This window comes from Saccopteryx bilineata, chromosome 1 (assembly GCF_036850765.1).
Source record: "Saccopteryx bilineata isolate mSacBil1 chromosome 1, mSacBil1_pri_phased_curated, whole genome shotgun sequence".
NCBI lineage: Eukaryota > Metazoa > Chordata > Mammalia > Chiroptera > Emballonuridae > Saccopteryx > Saccopteryx bilineata.
In genome coordinates this window covers 354,304,737-354,328,187 of record NC_089490.1, presented here as the reverse complement: position 1 = coordinate 354,328,187, position 23,451 = coordinate 354,304,737, and positions in this window count along the sequence as shown.

Genomic DNA, 23,451 nt, shown 5'->3' with positions numbered 1-23,451 from the left:
AGTCATATGGCAGCTCCAGTTTTCATTTCTTGAGGAGACTCCACACTCTTTTCTATAGTGCCTGTACCAGTTTATATTCCCACTAGCAAGAATGAGGGCTCTTTTTTCCATAACCTCTCCAACACTTGTATTTCTTGTCTTGTTAAAAGTAGCCATTCTAACAGGTAATAAGGTGATATCTCATTGTAGTTTTGATTTGCATTTCTCTTAAAGCTTGTGAAGTTAAGTATCTTTTCATATATGCTCATCTCTTGCATGAAAGAAGTATCTTTTCAAGTCTTCTGCCCATTTTTAAATTGTGTTTTTTGTTGTTGTTGTTGTTGAGGTATATGAGTTCTTTATATATTTTGCATATTAGCTCCTTATCTGAGACATTGTTTGCAAAAATCATCTCCCATTTGGTTGGCTGCCTTTCTTGATGGTTTATTTTGTGGTGTAGGAGCTTTTTAGTTTGATATATTCTTTTATTTCCCTTGCATACTTTTGTAATATATGATAAACCATTTCATTATTCCTTGTTCTGTTGTCATTAACACTAAAATTTTCATATTGCTTGCTCATAATTTCACTGGAAATTCTGTAACAATTCTCTAAAATGCCCTTTCTAAACCAGACTGTTTCATTTATAGACCTAAAAGTTATTTGTATTATTACAGACCTCTTTGTGTTTCTTTTTCTGGTTGTTGTCATTTTTTTCTATGTAAAATTTTTTTTAATAAGAAAGGGATAACACTTTTAGGAACCTTACCTTTTTCTTTAATAAAAATATAAATACTAGATTAATCTTAATACAAGTTGTATTATACGATTTTTCTATTTAATCATCAGAAATGATCCTGCTGTATACAACATTAAATCCAGAGTGACATCAGTTTTATGGTGGTGTTCAATGTCACCTTTTTTGTCTCCCTTTTAAAACAACTGACCAGGTATCCATGTACAAACAGAAGTGCCTCGGTGGGAGTTGTGGAATCCAGCACCATACACCAATGGGAGGAGGTATAAGGCAGAAGGACCTCAGTATGATTTGCAAAACCACCCAGATCTAGTGAACCTGCCCCAACCCCTCTGGGCCACAGTCAAGGAGAACCACGAGAGGTCTGACTTGGGTATAAACTCATGGATGAGAGAGACTTTGTAGAAGTCTAGCCTTACAGAGGTGCTATTCTAGCATATCATCAGAGAAAAAAATACAAGTTCGGACATACTGGAGACTGAAAGAGGAACTTTGCCAGTATCACTTCTTCTCTAAAACAATATTGCATGGAGCTGGCCTAGAGGGCATTGTCTTCTCTGATGGAGGAAAGGGAGAATAGTATGTGAGTTCTTAGATTCCCCAGCAGTGCAGATAACAGCGGGAGAAATCCCTTCCCTTCAGCAGCAACCAGAGAACTGTGGTAGGACCTCTGTGACTGGGCAGAGGAGAAGGACATCATGGAAGATGTAGATAATATTAAAGGGCATTAAAGGGAAACAGTTAGGCTCACTATGCCTAGTACTTCAGCAGGAAGTCCACTCACAAGCTTTGGGAGAACCTCACATGATGGTCCTTCAAGTTGACCTATAGGCACCCTTAACAGCCAAGTGCTAACCCTACACCTCACACTATTCTGCAGGTAGCTTCTTGTGTGTGCTCCTGAGTACAGTGAAACAAGCTCCAGTAAATAGTGTGCTCTCAGAAAACCAGAGCAGGGTCTGTGGGCAAGGCAAAAATAACAAACTTGAGACATAGCACTACCTTCTGAAAAACAAAAGAGAGGTTTCCAATAGCCAGCTTGATGAGTTTTAAGAACTCATCAAGAGAAAATGTCAAAGCTTAAAAATTCTGTCACAAGAGGGAGCAAGAAGGGTGAAGCAGGTGTATCCATACATGGTCAGAGTAAACCCTAGATAAAACAGGACCAATGAACACTATATCTTGCATGAAGGCAACTAATAACAATATGAGAAGATATCTACTACTTCAAATGTAAAAGTAGCAACATAAAACAACAAGGAACATAAGGAACTAGGGAATTATGTCATCATCAAAAAATAACAATAATCCTCTAATAACAGGATTCAATGGTACAGTATATTGCAATCTAACTGATAAATAATCTTATTAACTATTGTCACCTCAATAAATTTAATTAAAAAAAGAATTTGAAATCCTATTTTGAGGAAACTCGATAAGCTACAAAAACACAATTCAACAAAATCAGGAAAACAACACATGTAAAAATGAGAAATTTAACAAAGAGATATAAATCATAAAAAAGAACCAAAAAGAAAGTCTAGAGATTAAAAATTCAATGAATAAAAAATTTCAAAGTGCAGTAGACAGCAGCTATACCAGGGTAGACCAAATGGAAGATAGAATGAGTGATCTAGACATAGGAACATTAAAATAACTCAATCAAAGGAGAACAAAGTAAAAAGAATAAAAAGGATCAAGGGAAGTCTGTGCAACCTTTATGATTCCAGTAAATATACAAATATTAGAATAATTTGGGTTCTAAAAAGAGAAGAGAGGAAAAAGGGTGCAAAAAATTTATTTAAAAAAATAATACTTCAGAACTTCCCAAACCTGGGGAGAGACTTGAACATCCAAATTCATGAAGCTATTGAAGCATCCTATTATCTCAATGCAAAAATACCTTCACATTATAATGGACCTGTCAAAAATCAAATACAAAGATAGAATCTTAAAAGTAGCAAAAAAAGAAAAAAGAAAAAAAAGAAAAATACTATATTTTACAAAGAAACCCGATAGTAGTCTATCACTAAATTTCTGAGCAAAAACCCTACAGATGAGGAGAGTGGAATGACATATCTAAAGTATTTTTTTTTAATCCAACCAGAATACCCTATCTACCAAAGTCATCCTTCAGATATGATGATAAAATACTTACCAGACAAACAAAAGCTGAGGGAGTTCATCACCACTGTAGCTGCCTTTCATAAAATGCTAAAAGGAGCTCTTCAAGCTGAAATGAAAAGGTACTAATCAATGACATGAAAATATACAAAAGTATACAACACATTGGTAAAGGTAAATATACAGTCAGATTTAGAATCCCCATGTTTATTGCAGCATTGTTTACAGTGGCCAAGAAATGGAAACAACCAAAGTGTCCCTCAATAGAAGATTGGATAAAGATATGGTACATATATACAATGGAATACGACTCAGCCATAGAAATGATGAGACAATATCATTTACAACAACATGGATGGACCATGAGAACATTATACTGAGTGAAATAAGTAAATCAGAAAAAGCTAAAAACTGTATGATTTCACACATAGGTGGGATACAAAACTGAGACTCATGGACATAGATAAGGGTGCAGTGGTTACCAGGAGGAAGGGAATGTGGGGGAGAAGGAGGGAGGGAGATGGAGGAAGGGTGTAAAGAGGGACAAATATAAGATGATGGAAAATAATTTGACTTTGGGTGATGGGTATACCACATAATCAACTGTTCAAATGCTGTGGAAATGTTTTCCTGAAATCTATGTACTCTTGCTGATCAATCTCACCCTGTTAAATTTAATTTTCTAAAAAAAAAAATAAAAAAGAAAGAAAGCTCTAATTCTGTAATAGGTGGGTGTGTTAACCACTTAACTATAGAATCAAGTTTAAAGGAAAAGAATATTTAAAATAATGTGCTACTATAATTTGTTACAACTACACAACATAAAAAGAAGTAAAATAAATTGTGACCTCAAAAATATAAAAGGTAGGCCTGACCTGTGGTGGCACAATGGATAAAACGTCGACCTGGAATGCTGAGGTCGCCAGTTCAAAACCCTGGGCCTGCCTGGTCAAGGCACAGATGGGAGTTGATGCTTCCTGCTCCTCCCCCCTTTCTCTCTCTCTCTCTCTCTCTCTCTCTCTCTCTCTCTCTCTCCTCTAAAATGAATAAATAAAAAAATTAAAAAAATTTTTTTTAAATATATAAAAGGTGGGAATAAAGGATGCAGCTTTGTATGTGATCAAAGTTAAGTTGTTATCAGCTTAAAATGGACTATTTTAATTATAAGAATTTTTATGTAAGGCTAATGTCAATCAAAAAAGCAAACACATAGAGTAGGTTTACAAAAGATTAAGAAAGGGAAAATAGAGCATACCAATAGGGAAAAGCACCAATTTACAAAGGTAGGCAGAAATAGAGAGAAAAAAACCCCACAACTGAATACAAAATTTGACAATTAATAAGATAGCCTTATTAGGTCTATTACATATCAACAATTACTCTAAATCTAAACATAGATTTGTACCATCAAGTCCATTTGTACCATTAGTATTTTCAGTTCCTTCTAATAGTCTATTAACACTCACAGCTACTTGGTTATTAGTGGGTACAGCTCAATGTTCATGAAAACAGAAATCTAAAATAAAATCCCCACATTATGCTAAAGAGGAGTCACTTTCAATTTATTAAAAGTAAGAAAACATTTTTTACAGTTCTTTCTGTAATATTACTTAGGGATAAGTTTGTAAGCCATTTTTCTCATTGTATGCCTGTGATAAATTCACTTTGTGTATGAAATTATGAAGTCTCAAAACAGTAGGGTAAGGTTTTCTCCACTGGGTATATCTGGAGCTGATTTTCATGTGCATTACAATGAGAATTTCATGGTCTCCTGAGGGCATTAGCCTTGACATTCTTGAAATTTCTTCCTTTCCATTAGATAACTGGGAGTATTGTCATTATGGTGTTAATAAAGTATTGTTTTTGTTCTGACATAGTACTGTGATTATTCAGTAAGGTTTGTTCATATTTATCTTAAAAAACAAATCAAGTTATTAAAATTCAAGTTGTACAAATACGTTTTGGTATATGAATGAGTCCCTCAGGTATACTTTACTTCCTACTCATTATCATCTATTTTATGGTTCTGAAAATTTGCCAAATTTCAGAGGTCTTCTGCCTTGTATAATACGGAATCAAATCTGCCCAGGGAATTCATCAGAGGAAAGGTAGAAAAGAAAATTAACACATGGAATAATTGTTGTGATTGTTTTTTCATGAAGTAACTCTTCCATGGAAGGCCTTGATGAAGGGGAAAATCCATAGTAATTAAAATCTCCATTTATTGCACTGCCATTCAAAATTTTTCTAATATCTCATTATAAAATTTAAAAAACCATAAAGTCATGCTGAAATAACTATAGTGTATCTGTACATTTTCCATCTAGATTGTTATGAGTATTTTCTGTTATGTAATGAACTACCCCAAATCTCAGTAGCTTTACATAATTCATAAGGACAGGGCTCTGTAGCAATAACAGAGACACATCAAAGATCTTATTCAGGATTAAGAATGAGATCAAAGAAGAAATTAAAAAATTCCTAGAAACGAATGATAATGTGCATACAACAACTCAAAATTTATGGGACACAGCAAAAGCAGTCCTGAGAGGGACGTTAATAGCATTACAGGCATACCTCAAGAAGCTAGAAAAAGCTCATAAACAACTTAACCCTACATCTAAAAGAACTAGAAAAAGAACAGCAAGTAAAGCCCAAAAATGTAGTAGAAGGAAGGAAATAATAAAGATCAGAGCTTTGGTACATATATACTATGGAATACTACTCAGCCATAAGAAATGATGACAAAACTAACTTAAATAGTGATTGATAAATTAAACCTACAATCTATATGAATATGATTACTGGATAGAATAAGAAAAAAATTTTAGAAAGGAAGAACAAAGTTGGAGTGTTTGCAGTACATGATTGCAAGACTTACAATAAACCTGTAGTAACTAAGACAGTGTTGTACTGGTGAAAGGATAGGCATACAGGAACAGTACAAAGGAACAGAAAAGACATTCCAAAATAGACACACATATATGTAAATCAGTTGATTTTAGACAAATTTTAAAGGCTTTTCAATGAGGAAATAAAGTGTTTTCAACAAATGTTATTGGGAAAACTGGATATCCGTATCAAAAAAATTAATACCAACCCTTGCAAATAATATATGAAATTAACTAAAGTGCATCAGAGATATAAATGCAAAACATAAAACTTAAAAGTTATAAAGGTAAATATAGGAAAAGATTTGGCAGGTTGTCAAACATTTCTCAAGTGTTATACAACAAGCACAAATCATAAAATAAAAGGTTTCTTGGTTGTTATGAACTGAATGTTTGGTTGCCCCCCAAATTTATAAGTTGAATTCCTAATTCTCAATGTGATAGCACTTCAATATGGGGCTTTGGGAGGTAATCACTGTTAGATGAGGTCATAAGGTTTGAGTCCTTGTTTTGTGATTAGTATCCTTATAAGAAGATTTGCTTCCTGACCAGGCAGTGGCGCAGTGGATAGAGTGTTGGACTGGGATGCCGAGGACCCAGGTTCGAGACCCCGAGGTCTCCAGATTGAGCGCGGGCTTGTCTGGTTTGAGCAAAAAAGCTCACCAGCTTGGACCCAATGTGGCTGGCTCAAGCAAGAGGTAACTCAGTCTGCTGAAGGCTGGCAGTCAAGGCACATATGAAAAAGCAATCAATGAACAACTAATGTGTTGCAACGTGCAACAAAAAACTAATGATTGATGCTTCTCATCTCTCTGTTCCTGTCTGTCTGTCCCTGTCTATTCCTCTCTCTGACTCTCTCTCTGTCTCTTTAAAAAAAAAAAAAAAAGATTTGCTCACTCTCTCTCTTTGGGCGTATGCACTGAGTAAAGATCGTGTATGCACACAGTAAGATGACAGTAATCTACAAGCCAGGGATGAGGCCTTACCAGAAACTAACCATCAAATGGCACCAAATAAACACAAATAATATTTATTTATTTATTTATTTATTATTTATTTATTTATTCATTTTAGAAAGGAGAGAGAGAGGGAGAGAGAGAGAGAGGAGAGGGAGGAGCAGGAAGCATCAACTCCCATATGTGCCTTGACCAGGCAAGCCCAGGGTTTTGAACCGGCGACCTCAGCATTTCCAGGTCGACGCTTTACCCACTGCACCACCACAGGTCAGGCACAAATAATATTTTTAATGCATGTAACTGACCGAGTACTCCTGCTCAGAAAAGAGGTGGGCAAGTTTCAGACTGTGGGCTGACCCCTGTTTGTGTAAATAAAGTTTTACTAGAATACAGCCATGCCCATTTGTTTACACATTGTTTATGTCTGCTTCTGCACTATAATGACAAAGATGAGTAGTTGTGAATGAGATCATTTGGCCTTTAAACCTATATAATTTACTCTCTGGCCTTCAAGAAAATGTTAACTTTTGATCTAGAGCAGTAGTAGTCAACCTGGTCCCTACCGCCCACTATTGGGCGTTCCAGCTTTCATGGTGGGCGGTAGCGGAGCAACCAAAGTATGATATAAATAAAAAGATACATTTAACTATAGTAAGTTGTTTTATAAAGATTTATTCTGACAAACTTAGCAAAAATCCAACATAAAGTACTTGGTAAGTAATTATTATATGCTTTAACTTGATGTAACTCTGCTTTATAAATTTTATAAAGTAAAGTTACTTCCCTACTTTATAAATCACCATTACTGTGGAACCAGTGGGCAGTTAGAAAATTTTACTACTAACAGAGATACAAAAGTGGGTGGTAGGTATAAAAAGGTTGACTACCCCTGATCTAGAGTATATAAGGAATTCTTTGAACTAATAAGAAGTAAAAATTCCCAGTTAGAAAAATAGATGAAAGATTTGAACAAGCAGTTAAGGAGATACATAAATGACCAAGAAGCAATTAAAAAATGCTTAATTATATTAATTATTAGAAAAATGCAAATTAAAAACAAGTTATAACCCTAAATAAATATCACTATATACCCACTAAATGGCTAAATTTAAAGAAATCTAACTAACAAATGTTGGCAAAATTTTGAACAATTGGAACTCTCAACATTGTAAGTAGAGATGTAAAACAATACAACTACTTAGAAATGGCTGGAAAATTCTTAAAAATTTAAACACCATTATCTCCTAGCGATCCTACTCCCAAATGTTTACATAGGACAAATGGAAATATATATCCACACAGAAACACTTTCATTTGCAATAGGCCGAAACTGAAACAGTCATACAGCCTGCAAACCAGTGAGTGACTAAAAAGGGGGTATATCTACATAATGAAATACTGCTGGGTGATAAAAAAGAGACTGCTGATACACACATAATGAACAAATCTCAAAATAATTATGCTGAGGGAAGGAAATCAGGTGAAATAATGTAAACACAATACCATTCTCATTTTATAAAATTACAGACAAAACAAACTGATCTATAGTGCTCAAAAGTAAGTCAGTAATTGTGTGAGGCCAGGATCAGAAAGAATAGATTGCAAAAGCACATAAGGGACCACTTGGAGGTGATTGATGTTCTTTTGCTTGGTTGTGATTGTGATTTTACGGGTGTATACAACAGAGAAAATAGACTAAATTGTACACATTATGTGTGTGTGTTTATTATACTCGAAGTTTATTATAGTTTATTATACTTCAACAAAGGTTTTAAAAAACACATTGCATAGTAAGGTCAGCAACATAGCACAGCAGGAAGCCCTGGACTTTCCTTAACCCCCCCCCCGCCCCTACACACACACACACACACACACACACACACACACACACAGTAACTATTCACAGACAAATTATCTTTGTTAAAAAAAGGAATCTAATTGCAAGTTTCCTGCATCCTGGGATAACACGAAACGGGACTCAGGGCACCTTTCACCAGAGATCCTGCTTCCTGCACGTTGCCATATGATCAGGAAGAGACCAAGCTATTTATTTATGAGAATTCAGCAGTGAAGCCGTTTGTGTCTGAGCTTTTCCTTATGGATAGGTTTTTGATTAACCATTCAATCTCAATACTTGTTTTAAAATCACTCCAAATGGTCTATTTCTTCTCAAGTCAGTTTTGGTAGCTTGTGACTTTCTAAGACCTTGTCCCTTTCATCTGTTATCTAATTAACTAGCATACAATCTTTCACAATATTCCTTTCTAATATTTTTTATTTTAGTACAATGATAGTAATATCATCTCTTTCACTTATGATTCTAGCTATTTGAATCTTTTTTTATTTTAAGAATTTATTTTTTTAGTGCAGGTTTAGCAAAATTGGGAGGAAGGTACAGAGCTTTCCCATACAGCCTCTGGCCCTATTTATGCTAGTCTCTCCCCTTACCAATATCCCCCACCAGAGTGGTACATTTCTTAAAAACAGTGCACCTGCACTGACACATTATAATCCCCCACAGCCCATATTTGACATTAGGGTTCACACTTGGTATACATTCTATAGGTTTGGACAAATGTATAATGTATAGCCATTATTATAATATCATAAAGAATATCCTAAGCACCCTAACAATCTCTGTTCTCCATCTATTTGCCCCCACCCCACCTCTACAATCCCTGGCAACCACTGATCTTTTTACTGTGTTCATAGATCTGCCTGCCTTCCCTGTAGCTAAAGGTTTCTCAATTTTGCTGATCTTTTCAAAGAATCAGCTTTTCATTTCAATGACTTTCCCTATGTTTTCCTATTCTCTGTGTCAGTGAGTTTCAACCTTTTACATCTCATGGCACACATAAACTAATTATTAAAATTCTTCATCACACCCCCCCCCCCAAATTTTTTTTGATCTGACAAAAAAAAATTTGGTATATTTTGATTCAGTGTCACCAGGCAGCTGTTGTGTTGGCTGTTGTAATTTTTTTTTATTTTCACAATCCAAGGGAAAAGAGGTCAGTGCCCCTGACTAAATAGTCAGGTATTGCCTGTTTTAAAATTCTTGCAGCACACCAGTGTGCCACAACACACCAATTGAACATCACTGCTCTAAATCATTAATTTCGTCTCTAATGTCAGCTTTATTCTTAATACCCACAAACTGGAAACATTTCAGGTTTTTATTTCTAGAATAGTTAAGCACACTGGTATTTCCACGTAATGGAATACTACTAAGTAAAAAAGGTAAGGGAACTATTGACACACCCAACAATATGGGTACATTTTTAAAATATTGTACTGAGTAAAAGAAACCTTTTTAAAAAGAGGAAATTCTGTATTATTATTATTCTATGGATATTCCATTATTCCATTGATATGAAATTCTAGTATCTGAAAAATTAAGCCATGTTGAAAAAATTAGAACAATGGGTACCTCTCTGTGGCAAGGCTGGCATTGTCTGGGAGGTGTGCATAGGAAGTTCCTGGGCTGTTGATAATATCTATGCAATGAGAAGTGCTTCAGTTACACAGGTTGATGCATTTGCCATTACATAGTGATGATACACTTAAGAATTGCATATTTCGCCCAACCTCTGGTGGCACAGTGGATAAAGCATCAACCTGGAACACTGAGGTCACCGGTTCGAAACCTTGGGCTTGCCTGGTCAAGGCACATATGGGAATCGATGCTTCTTGCTCCTCTGCCTCCTTTCTCTCTCTCTCTCTCTCTCTCTCTCTCTCTCTCTCTCTCATATCTCTAAAATGAATAAATGAAATCTTAAAAAGAATTTGCCTAAAATTGTATAGACTAAAACTTTAAAAAATATTGAACTCTAGTCATTGCTATATGTTTGGAAGTATTTATGGGAAGTATATTGGTGTCTGTAATATCCTTTCACATAATCATAAAATAAGACACATTAATGGGTAGATAAAGTACAAAAGAATATGTGATAAAGCTAATAAAGAAAAATCTTAATGGAGGACATGATATATTTTCCAAAAATTATGACAGCAATTATTCCAGCCCACATACTCTTCCAGAACTTTGTCACTGTCCCATCAGATGTTGTAATCTATTTCCCTCTTTGAGAACCTGGGCAGTACTTTGAGGATGCCTAAATGAAAAGAATACAATGCAAGTGAGATAGGGCACTATATTAGTCAATGTTTTCCAGGAAGACAAAACCAATAGGATATATAAAAGAGGTGATTTATTATAGGAATTTGTTACGGAGGCCAACAAGTCCCACAATCTGTGGCCTGCAAGCTGTAAAACCAGGAAACCTGATGGTATGATTCAGTCCAAGTCTGAAGGCCTGAGAATCAGGGGAGCGGATGGTGTGACTCCAGGGTCAGACCTAAAGCCTGAGAACCAAGGGGGCCACTGTGTAAGTACCAGAGTCCAAAGGCTGAGGAACCAGGACCTCTGATGTATGAGGGCAGGAAAAAATGAATGTCTGAGCTCAAGAAGAGAGCCTGTTCTATTCAGGCCCTCAGTGGATTGGCTGATGTCCACTCATGTTGGTGAGGGTGGTCTCTTTTACTTAATATACTGATTCAAATGCTCATCTCTTCTGAGCAGACACACCCAGAAATCATGTTTTCCTAGCTATGTTGGTATCTTTTACTTTGGTCAAGTTGACGCACAAAATTAACCATCATAGGCATAAAGGTGATACAGCATACACTTGGCTTTCAGGTAATGCTCACCCATGGAACCCAGTCACCATGTCCACACAAAAAAGGGTAGATGTTCATTTAAGATCTCAGACAGCAGCAAGCATTCATAACCAAACATATATGTGAATAAGATCTTTTTTTAATCTTATTTTTATTAATTTTAATGCAGTGACATTAATAAGTCAGGGTACATATGTTCCGAGAAAACATCTCCAGACTATTTTGACATTTAATTTTGCTCCATACCCCTCACCCAAAGTCAAATTGTCTTCTGTCACCTTCTATCTGGTTTTCTTTGTGCCTCTCCTCTCCACCCACTCCCTCTCCTTCCTCGCCCCCTCCCTACCCCTCCACCCCACACTCTGTTACCATCACATTCTTGTCCATGTCTCTGAGTCTCATTTTTATGTCCCATCTATGTATGGGTTCATATAATTCTTAGTTTTTTCTGATTTACTTATTTCACTCCGTATAATGTTATCAAGGTCCATCCATGTTATTGTAAATGATCCGATGTCATCATTTCTTATGGCTGAATAGTATTCCATAGTATATATGTACCAAAGCTTTTTAATCCACTCGTCCTCTGACGGACACTTGGGCTGTTTCCAGATCTTTGCTATTGTGAACAATGCTGCCACAAACATGGGGGTGCATTTCTCCTTTTGGAGCCGTTCTATGGTGTTCTTGGGGTAAATTCCTAAAAGTGGGATAGCTGGGTCAAAAGGCAGTTCGGTTTTCAATTTTTTGAGGAATCTCCATACTGTTTTCCACAGTGGCTGCACCAGTCTGAATTCCCACCAGCAGTGCAGGAGGGTTCCCTTTTCTCCATATCCTCGGTAGCACTTATTCTGTGTTGCTTTGTTCATGAGCGCCATTCTGGCTGGTGTGAAGTGATATCTCATTGTGGTTTTAATTTGCATTTCTCTAATGATTAGTGATGTTGAGCATTTTTTCATATGCCTATTGGCCATCTGTATGTCCTCTTTGGAGAAGTGTCTATTCATGTCTTTTGCCCATTTTTTGATTGGACTGTTTGTCTTTCTGGTGTTAAGATTTACAAGTTCTTTATAAATTTTGGTTATTAACCCCTTATCAGACGTACTGTCAAATATGTTCTCCCATTGTGTAGTTTGTCTTTTTATTCTGTTCTTATTGTCTTTAGCTGTGCAAAAGCTTTTTAGTTTAATATAGTCCCATTTGTTTATCCTGTCTTTTATTTCCCTTGCCCGTGGAGATAAATCAGCAAATACATCGCTGCAAGAGATGTCGGAGAGCTTACTGCCTATGTTTTCTTCTAAGATGCTTATGGTTTCACACCTTACATTTAAGTCTTTTATCCATTTTGAGTTTATTTTTGTGAATGGTGTAAGTTGGTGGTCTAGTTTAATTTTTTTGCAGGTTGCTGTCCAATTTTCTAAACACCATTTGTTGAAGAGGCTATCTTCACTCCATTGTATGCCCTTACCTCCTTTGTCAAATATCAGTTGTCCATAGAGCTGTGAGTTTATTTCTGGGTTCTCCGTTCTGTTCCATTGATCTATGTGCCTGTTCTTATGCCAGTACCAGGCTGTTTTGAGTACAATGGCCTTGTAGTATAGCTTGATATCAGAAATTGTGATACCTCGCCCTTTATTATTCTTTTTTAAGATTGCTGAGGCTATTTGTGTTCTCTTTGGGTTCCATATAAATTTTTAGAATATGTGATCTATATCTTTAAAGTATGTCATTGGTATTTTAATTGGTATTGCATTGAATTTATAAATTGCTTTGGGTAATATAGACATTTTAATGATGTTTATTCTTTCTAACCATGAGCACGGTATATGCTTCCACTTGTTTGTATCTTCCTTGATTTCATTTATCAATGTTTTATAATTTTCCAAGTACAAGTCTTTAGTCTCCTTAGTTAAGTTTACTCATAGGTACTTTACTTTTTTGGTTGTAATAGTGAAGGGGATTGTTTCCTTAATTTCTCTTTCTGACTGTTCATTGTTGATGTATAAAAATGCCTCTGATTTCTGAGTATTAATTTTATATCCTGCCACTTTGCTGAATTCATTTATCAGGTCCAGTAGTTTTTTGAGACTTTAGGGTTTTCTATATACAGTAGCATATCATCTGCAAATAATGATAGCTTTACTTCTTCTTTTCCAACTTGAATGCCTTTTATTTCTTCTTTTTGTCTGATTGCTGTGGCTAGGACTTCCAGGACTATGTTGAATAAGAGTGGTGAAAGGGGGCACCCCTGCCTTGTTCCTGATCTTAAGGGGATTGCTTTTAATTTTTGCCCATTGAGTATGTTGGCTGTGGGTTTGTCATAGATGGCTTTTATCATGTTGAGGTATGTTCCCTGTATTCCCATTTTGTTGAGAGTTTTGATCATTAATGGGTGCTGGATTTTATCAAATGCTTTTTCTGGATCTATTAAAATTATCATGTGGTTTTTCTCCTTCTTTTTGTTTATGTGATGAATCACATTGATTGATTTGCGAATATTGTACCAGCCTTGCCTCCCCAGAATAAATCCCACTTGATCATGCTGTATGATTTTTTCCATATATTGTTGGATCCAGTTTGCTAATATTTTGTTGAGGATTTTAGTATCTATATTCATCAGGGATATTGGCCTATAGTTTTCTTTCTTTATGTTGTCTTTGCCTGGTTTTGGAATCAGAATTATGCTCGCCTCATAAAAGGAGCTTGGAAGTCTTCCTTCTTCTTGAATTTTTTGAAATAGTTTGAGAAGGATAGGAGTTAGTTCTTCTTTGAATATTTGGTAGAATTAACTTGTGAAGCCATCAGGCCCAGGACTTTGTTGGGAGTTTTTTGATAACTGTTTTGATCTCATTTGGTGTAATTGGTCTGTTTAGGTTTTCTGATTCTTCCAGATTGGTTTCTGGAAGATTGTATGTTTCAAGGAATTTGTCCATTTCATCTAGTTTGTCTAGTTTTTTGGCATACAGTTCTTCATAGTATTTTCTTACAATATTTTGTATTTCTCTGTTGTGTCAGTTGTTAATTCTCCACTCTCATTTCTAATTTTATTTATTTGAGTCCTCTTTTTTTTACTTGGTGAGTCTAGTTAAAGGTTCATCAATCTTGTTTACTTTTTCAAAGAACCAGCTCCTAGTTTCATTGATCCTCTGTATTGTTTCTTTAGTCTCTATGTCATTTATTTCTGCTCTGATCTTTATTATTTCCTTCCTTCTACTAGCTCTGGGCTTTACTTGCTCTTCTTTTTCTAGTTCTTTTAGATGTAGGGTTAAGTTGTTTATTTGAGCTTTTTCTAGCTTCTTAAAGTGTGCCTATAGTGCTATGAACTTCCCTCTCAGTACTGCTTTCGCTGTGTCCCATAAATTTTGAGTTGTTGTATGCTCATTATCAATTGTTTATAGGAATTTTTAAATTTCTTCTTTGATCTCATTCTTAATCCATTTGTTATTTAACAACCTGCTATTTAGTTTCCATGTGTTTGAGAATTTTTGAGCTTTTCTGTTGTGCTTGATTTCTAATTTCATGCCATTGTGATCAGAGAAAGTGTTTGATATGATTTCAATGTTTTTAAATTTGTTGAGACCATTTTTGTGCCCTAACATGTGGTCTATCCTAGAGAATGTACCATGAGCACTTGAAAAGAATGTATATTCTGCTGCTTTAGGGTGAAGGTTCTGAAGATATCTATTAAATTGAGTTGATCTAGCATGTCCTTTAAGTCTGATGTTTCTTTGTTAATTTTCTTTCTTGAGGATCTATCTAGTGATGTTAGTGAGGTATTAAAATCCCCTACTATTATAGTATTGCTGCTGATCTCGCTCTTTATATACATCAAAGTCTGCTTTATATATTTAGGTGCTCCTATATTAGGTGCGTAGATATTTATAATAGTTATATCTTCCTGTTGGATTGTTCCCTTTATCATTATAGTGGCCTTCTTTATCTCTTACTATATTCTTTGATTTAAAGTCCATTTTGTCTGATATAAGTATTGCTACCCCAGCTTTTATTTCATTTCCATTTGCATGAAATGTTTTTTTCCATCCTTTTACCTTCAGTCTATGTGCATCTTTTGTTTTAAGGTGTGTCTCTTATAGACAGCATATGTATGGGTCCTGTTTTCTTATCAATGCAGCTACCCTATGTCTTTTGATTGGATCATTTAATCCATTTACATTTAAGATTATTATTGATATGTAGTTGTTTATTGCCATTTTATTCTTTAAAGCTGCATTCCTCTTTTGCTTAAATCTTTTCCCACTTTAATCTGTTTATACCATGCCCCTTAACATTTCCTGCAGCATTGGTTTGGTTGTAATGAATTCCTTGAGTATTTTTTTTGTCTGGGAAACTTTTTATTTCTCCTTCAATTTTAAATGATAGCCTTGCTGGATAAAGTAGTCTTGTTTGTAGGTTCTTGTTCTGCATTACTTTGAATATTTCTTGCCATTCCCTTCTGGCCTCAAGTGTTTCTGTTGAGAAGTCTGATGTCATCCTTATGGGGGCTCCTTTGTAGGTGATAGCCTTTTTTTCTCTAGCAGCTTTTAATATTTTCTCTTTATCACTTAGGTTTGGTATTTTAATTATGATGTGTCTTGGTGTAGGTTTCTTTGGGTTTCTCTTTAGTGGAGTTCTCTGTGCTTCTTGAACTTGTGAGAGTTTCTCCTGCATCAATTAAGGAAATTTTCAGTTATGGTATGAGTGAAGAAAGTCTCTATCCCTTGTTCTTTCTCTTCTTCTTCAGGAACCCCTATAATGTGGATGTTATTTCTCTTTATGTTGTCACAGAGCTCTCTAAGAGTTTTCTCATTGAGTCTCTTTTCTTTTTTCTTCCCTGCTTTCATGCCTTCATTCCAGTTGTCCTCCAACTTGCTGATTTGATCTTCAGCTCTATCCATCCTGTTTTTAATTCCTTCCATTGTGGTCTTCATTTCTGATATTGTATTTGTCATCTCCGACTGATTCTTTTTTAATATTTTAATATCCTTTTTTATACTTGCTATTTCTTTATTTAGGTGTTCGTGGTGACCATCCATTGTTGTTCTAAGATCCCTAAGCATCCTTATAATCATTATTTTGAACTTCGCATCCGGAACTTTCATTATTTCCATATCACTCAGTTCATCTCCTGAAGGTTTCTCTTGTGGTTTCATTTGGATTGCACTTCTTTGTCTTCTCATTATGTCTGCATGTTTGGGTGTTTTGTTTGTAGAGCTGGTTGAGTCTAGTCTTGGTGTTGTCTGCCTCCAGTTTTCACTTGTGTTGTTTCTAGGTCTTCTTGGGTTGGCATCAGCTATTATTTGTAATCCACTTTCGGATTTGGGCCGCTTTGAAGTCTTTATTTGTTTGTTTTCTTAACAGGTGATTGTCTTGTTTGCTGATCTCTGCAGGGGGTTTATTTGAAACTGTATCCAGGAATGTGGTGGATGTGACCTGAGGCTCTGAAGTCCTCTTCTGCCAGTTAATCTCTCTGGGGGCAGGTTGCTTTCTCAGCTTCAGTAGGGGGAGGTGTATCTCAGATCTCCATGGAGACCTGAGTTACTGCCCCTCCTCCCCACTTCTTTTCAGCTGTGTCTTGTTGCACTGATTGGAGCTGGAGAGATGTCTGTATCTCTATGACCTGGAAGTACTTTTGTATTTTGCTTTGTGGAAGGAGGAGCCCAGTTATGGCCACCTCCAGCACTGAATGAGTCAACTTTTCAGGTCCTCCCCTGCATTCCTCTCCCCCTCACCATCTGTCTCTCTCTCTCTCTCCTTTCTTTTTGGAAAATAAGCAGGCCCTTTCAACACACCTCATTTCCTGGTCGCCAGGCAAGTTGCTGTGAGCAGTATTTACTGCTCTTTTCCTTGGAGTGAGAGCCCAGCCTCATCCCCCCCCCCTCTGTTCCTGTAAGCAGGGGAGATTCAGGCACTACCTACCAGGTTTGTTGTGGCTTCTTCTTTGCTCCTTGGTTTTTGAGAGCTGTTCTTGTAGTCCAGATTTGTTTTTTCATGCTGATTGTTCATAAATTAGTTTATAATTCAGTTCAGTGGTGTGAGCTGGGAGTCTGTGTGTCTGCCTACTCCACTGCCATCTTCCCATTCTATTTAAGTTAGTTTTGATTGGGATTTCATTGAACATATTGGCCAATTTTTGGAGAATTGAGATTTTAATTATATATTAAGTTCTCACTGTCACCAATAGGTTCTTGGACACTGTGACTAAGGAAAATGATGGACAACAAATCCAATTTTGATTTAAACAAGAGTTAAGTTGCAATGGCATATTTTTTTATCACAAAACCTCACTAAACTTCTAAAGAAAGACCCAATACACTTCTAACATTAAAATTGAAATAAATGTGAGCTATACATATATTTTAAAAAGATTAATAAAAACAAGGTAATTCTTTTAGAACCCACTTATTCCAGTTCAGAATCTCAGATGGCCAAAGCCTATCCTCATAGATCAGGGAACAAAGTGGGAACTGACCCTGGATAGGAAGCCATTCTGTCCAGGGTATACTCACACACCCACACCCACACCCACACTCACTCGGACTGGGACAATTTAAATGCACTAATTAACCTAAAGTGTATATCTTTGGGATATGGGAGGAAATCAAACTATCCAGAGAAAACCCATGAAGACAAGCAGAGAATGTGCAAATTCCACACAGACAGTAACTCCAGCAGGGAATTGATTGTTTTCTTCTTATCAATGTTATAACAAAATGATGATGAACTAAATGATGTTATTCAAGAACCTGCTGTATTGTTGTCTAACCCATGAACATGGTATATCCCTCTTTATTTATTTTTATCTTTATTTTCTTTCATCAGAATTCTATAATTTTTAGTGACAAGTTCTTGCTTGAGTTTTTATAAATTTATTCCTAATATTTTGGGGTTTTTTACTTGTTATAAGTAGATTTTTTTTTCTTTTTCTTTTTTTTCATTTTTCTGAAGCTGGAAACAGGGAGAGACAGTCAGACAGACTCCCGCATGCGCCCGACCGGGATCCACCCGGCACACCCACCAGGGGCGATGCTCTGCCCATCCTGGGGGTCGCCATGTTGCGACCAGAGCCACTCTAGCACCTGAGGCAGAGGCCACAGAGCCATCCCCAGTGCCCGGGCCATCTTTGCTCCAATGGAGCCTTGGCTGCGGGAGGGGAAGAGAGAGACAGAGAGGAAAGCGCGGCGGAGGGGTGGAGAAGCAAATGGGCACTTCTCCTGTGTGCCCTGGCCGGGAATCAAACCCGGGTCCTCCGCACGCTAGGCCGATGCTCTACCACTGAGCCAACCAGCCAGGGGAGATTTTTCTTTTTAATAATTTCCTTCAATTATCCAAAATATAATCCATTTCTTATATTTTAATCACATATCCTATAATCTAGCTAAATTGACTCTAGTGTATGTTTTAAAAATCTCTCAGAATTTCCTATTTAAACCATGGTACTCTCTGCATATAGAGATATTTTTACCTCTTTCTATCTGATTTTTTGTTGAGTGTATAAGTTTTACTCTCCTTATTGCAATGCCTAGGATCTTCAGTAAAATATATTATATAGATGTGATAATAATGAATCTTCTTGTTTCCCATTCTAAGAAAAAAATACCTGGCCCTGACTGGTTAGCTCAGTTGGTTAAATTGTCATTTAGAAATGACAAGTTTGTGGGTTCTATCCCCAGTTAGGGTACACACAAAAAGCAACCAATGAATATACAACTGAGTGGAACAACAAATGAATGCTTCCCTTCCCTCTCCTCTCTCTCTCCATTCCTCTCTCTGTCTTAAAAAGAAAAAAAAATTTAAGCCCTGCCTGGATAGCTTGGTTGGTTGGAGTTGGCCTGGAGTGTGGAGTGTGGAGGTTGTCGGTTAGATTCCCCGGTCCGGGCACATATAGGAGCAGCTTAATGTTCCTCTCTTTCCCTGCCTCTCTCTCTCTCAAAAACAAAAAACCAAACAATAACAACAAAAACATTTAATATTTTATCATGAAAAAATAAAAAAATCCAGGATGGTGGAATAGGTGAAAGTCGCATTCACTTCTTTCCATGACCCCATCAAAATTAAAACTAAATTATAGAACAACCTACCTGGATAAATAGCTGAACAGAAGTCATATAACCAAGAATATACAGAATAAACCAAGTTGAGACTGGTAGAAGAGGCAGAGACATGAAGCTGACTGGTCCCACACCCTTATGTGGCTATTGAGAATACAGAAAAATACCTCAGCAGCAGAGATCCCCTGAAGGAGTGAGACTCTCTGTCCCATGCTGTGCTCCCCAGCCTGAAGCCCCAGTTCAGAAAAAAGGAACCCAAATAACATCTGGCTATGAAAATCAGTGGGTATTCTGTCCTCTCTGGTGAGACAAAAGGATGCTGGAAACCCAGGCATCCTCTTAAAAGGACTATGCACAAACTCTTGCTTGTAGGCACTTACCCTGAGCTCTGGCAAATGGGTAAGGGCCCTGGACATGCCAGATTCATACAAGGAGAGACTGAGTTATGTGGCTTTGAGGCAAGACTGGAGGAACAGCCTCTACTGTGTTGATGTCTCCTCCCACACAGCCCAGGGGCACACTTTCTTATGGGTTAAGCCCTCGCCTATATGGCATTACCCTGATGATCTATGCTAGTTCTACCCTGACAACTGTCTGAGGCCCCACCATAACCAATTCATGCATGGCCAGAATCTGTCAGCATCAACAGCCTGGGCCCATGTTACAGACTTTCTTAAAATACTCTCCAGGAATTATGGTCAAACTCCAGGGATGCCAGAGACACACAGGAAGAAACTGAGTTGTGTGGCTTCAAAGTTAGGATCCTATATGCCCAATGGGCATCACCATTCCTGTGCAGACCTCTCCCTCCACAGTGCCAAATCTTAATCTGCTTTAGTCCAATGAATTCTACCAGCTATCCCCTGATGACTACCTAAAAATCTGGATGAATGCAAAGATCCACAGGCTCCAGATAGGTGGTGGCTGGCCTCAGTGTACCCTGGGACTTTTTCTGAGTGGCCTCAAGCCCAGCACGGGCATCAAGTTTGAATCTGTATTAACTTGGTGAATACCCCTCTCACCTGCCTGGTGATACCCAGAGAATCTGCCTCATATAACTTGCTTACTGCCTGAGGCTCTTTCAGTGGCTGAGCCTAACAAGCAGCCAGCAGGTGGTGGCAGGTCTCAGAATGCCTCAGGTCTTTTGCTTATAAATCCCAGACCCAATACTAGTAGCAGCTGACCTTGGTACCCAGCTTGGCCCCTCACATGTGCACCCAGTCCCAGCACAGACAGCTACCAACCATGGATTATTTTGTAGCTCCTAACAGTGGACCAGGGCAGGTCGCATCTAACATGGGCCTACAGCAAAGTCCCATCCAAGAGGCCCCAGAACCTACACACCTGGTAGCTGACTTTTAGACCACAACAGAGAAAAACCCAATCAGCTCCACAAGTGGCACACTGAAGAAAGGTCTCAGCAAGCACCAGACATGGCTGGAGCAAATTCTTCTTTATAGGGTAAGCCCTCACACAGCAGCTCATACACTGTGGTCATGGCCAATCCTCACAGCCAGCCAGCCTTAGGGTTAACCCCAACAATGAATAGGTCAACAGCAATCAAGGCTCAACTATAACAGAAGGGCATATATAACCCCCACAAGGGGCACCAGGCTGAGGTGACCAGGAAGACTGTGTTATTAGGCACCACAGGACTTCTACTATATAAGGCCATCACCAAGACTGGGAGACATAACAGGCCTACCTAATACACAGAAAAACACAGAAAAGCAGCCAAAATATGGAGACAAAGAAAAATGCTCCAAATGAAAGAACAGAAGAAACCTCCAGAAAAAGAAGTAAATAATTTTGTTGCAGTTGTAAAAGGAATTGTTTCTTCAGTTCATTTTCTGATGTTTCATTATTGGTGCATAGGAAAGCAATGGAATTTTGTATATTGATTTTGTATCCTCCAACTTTACTGTATTTGTTTATTGTTTCTAATAGTATTTTGGTGGAGTCTTTGAAGTTTTCTATGTTTGGGATTATATCATCTGTAAAAAGTAATACCTTTACTACTTCTTTCCTGATATGGATGCTTTTATTTTTTTTTCTCTTGCCTGATTGCTCTGGCTAAAACTTCCAGAACTATGTTGAATAACAGTGGAGAGAGTGAGCAGCCTTGTTGTCTTGTTCCTAATTTTAGAGGAAAAGACTTCAATTTTTTTTTACCTTTTAGTATGATATTGGCTTATAGTTTATCATATATGGCCTTTATTATGTTGAGGTACTTTCCTTCTATACACATTTTATTGAGTGTTTTAAACATAAATGAATGTTGTATCTTATTAAAAGTGTTTTCTGCATCTATTGATAGATCATATGATTTTTTGTCCTTTGTTTTATTGATGTGGTATATTACATTGAATGATTTATGTATGTTGAACCATCCTTGTGCTCCTGGAATTTAACTTAAATTCTAAATAAATTTTAAAAAATGAAATGAAATGAAAGCAAGCAATCTACCAGATAGAGTTCAAAACAATGATTATAAGGATGCTCAAGGAACTTAGGGGTAGAATAGATGAACTCAGTGAGAATTTCAACAAAAAAATAGTAAGTACAAAAAAAAGACATAGCCTGACCAGGCAGTGGTGCAGTGGATAGAGGGTCAGACTGGGATGCGGAAGATCCAGGTTCGAGACTCCGAGGTCACCAGCTTGAGTGTGGGCTCATCTGGTTTGAGCAAAAGCTCACCAGCTTGGACCCAAGGTCACTGGCTCAAGCAAGGGATTACTTGGTCTGTTGAAGGCCCGCAGTCAAGGCACATATGAGAAAGCAATCAATGAACAACTAAGGTGTCGCAATGAAAAACTGATGATTGATGCTTCTCATCTCTCTCTGTTCCTGTCTGTCTGTCCCTATCTATCCCTCTCTCTGACTCTCTCTGTCTTTGTAAAAAAAAAAAAAAAAAAAAAAAAAGACATAGAAACCACACCAAAAAAAAAAAACAAAACTAGTCAAAAATGAAGAATACAATATTTGAAATGAATAATACACTAGATGGGATGAACAGCAGATTAAATTAATCAAAAAAGACAAAGTAAAACACCCAATCAGAGCAGCAAAATAAATAAATAAAGATTTAAAAATGAGGATAGTTTAAGAGACTTCTGAAACAATACCAAGTGTAATATCATCCACAGTATAGGGGCACCAGATGGAGAAGAGTGATAGCAATAGATTCAGAATACACTTGGTAAAATGACTAAAAACTTTCTTAACCCAGTGAAGGAAAAAGACATACAAGTCCAGAAAATTCAGAGTCCCAAACAAGATGAACCCAAGAAAGACCATACCAAGTTACAATATAATTAAAATGTCAAAGGTTAAAAACAAAGAGAAAATCTTAAAAGCAGCAAGAGAAAGACAGTTACCTACAAGGAAGCTCCCATAAGACTATCAGCTGATTTCTTAAGAGAAGGTTTTTTAGGCAAAAAGAGATTGGCACAAAATAGTCAAAGTGGTGAAAATCAAGAACCTATAACCAAGACTACTCTACCCAGCAAGATATTATTTAAAACAGAAAGAGAAAAAAAGAGCTCCTGAGATTAAAAAAAAAAAAAAAAGAGCTCAAGGTATTTATTACCAACCAATGAGTATTATAAGAAAAGTTAAAGGGACTTCTTTAAGAAGAAGAAAGAAAAACATAAATCTGTATAACAAAATTACAATAAATATATACCTATCAAATATTACTGCAAATGTAAGTGATTTAAGTACTCAAATCAAAAGACTTAGGGTAGCTGAATGAATAAGAAAATAATATCCATAAAATTCATATATATGTATATATATGTATATATGCTGTCTATAAGACATATATATGTGTTGTCTTTGAGAGATCCACTTCAAATGAAATGACAAACAGACTGAAAACAAAGGATGAGAAAGGTATTTCATGCAAAAATTAATAAAAAAAAAGCTAGGGTAGCAATACTTATATCAGACAAAGATATAAGACTTTAAAACAAAGGCAATATTACAAGACAAAGAACATTAGCTAATGATAAAAG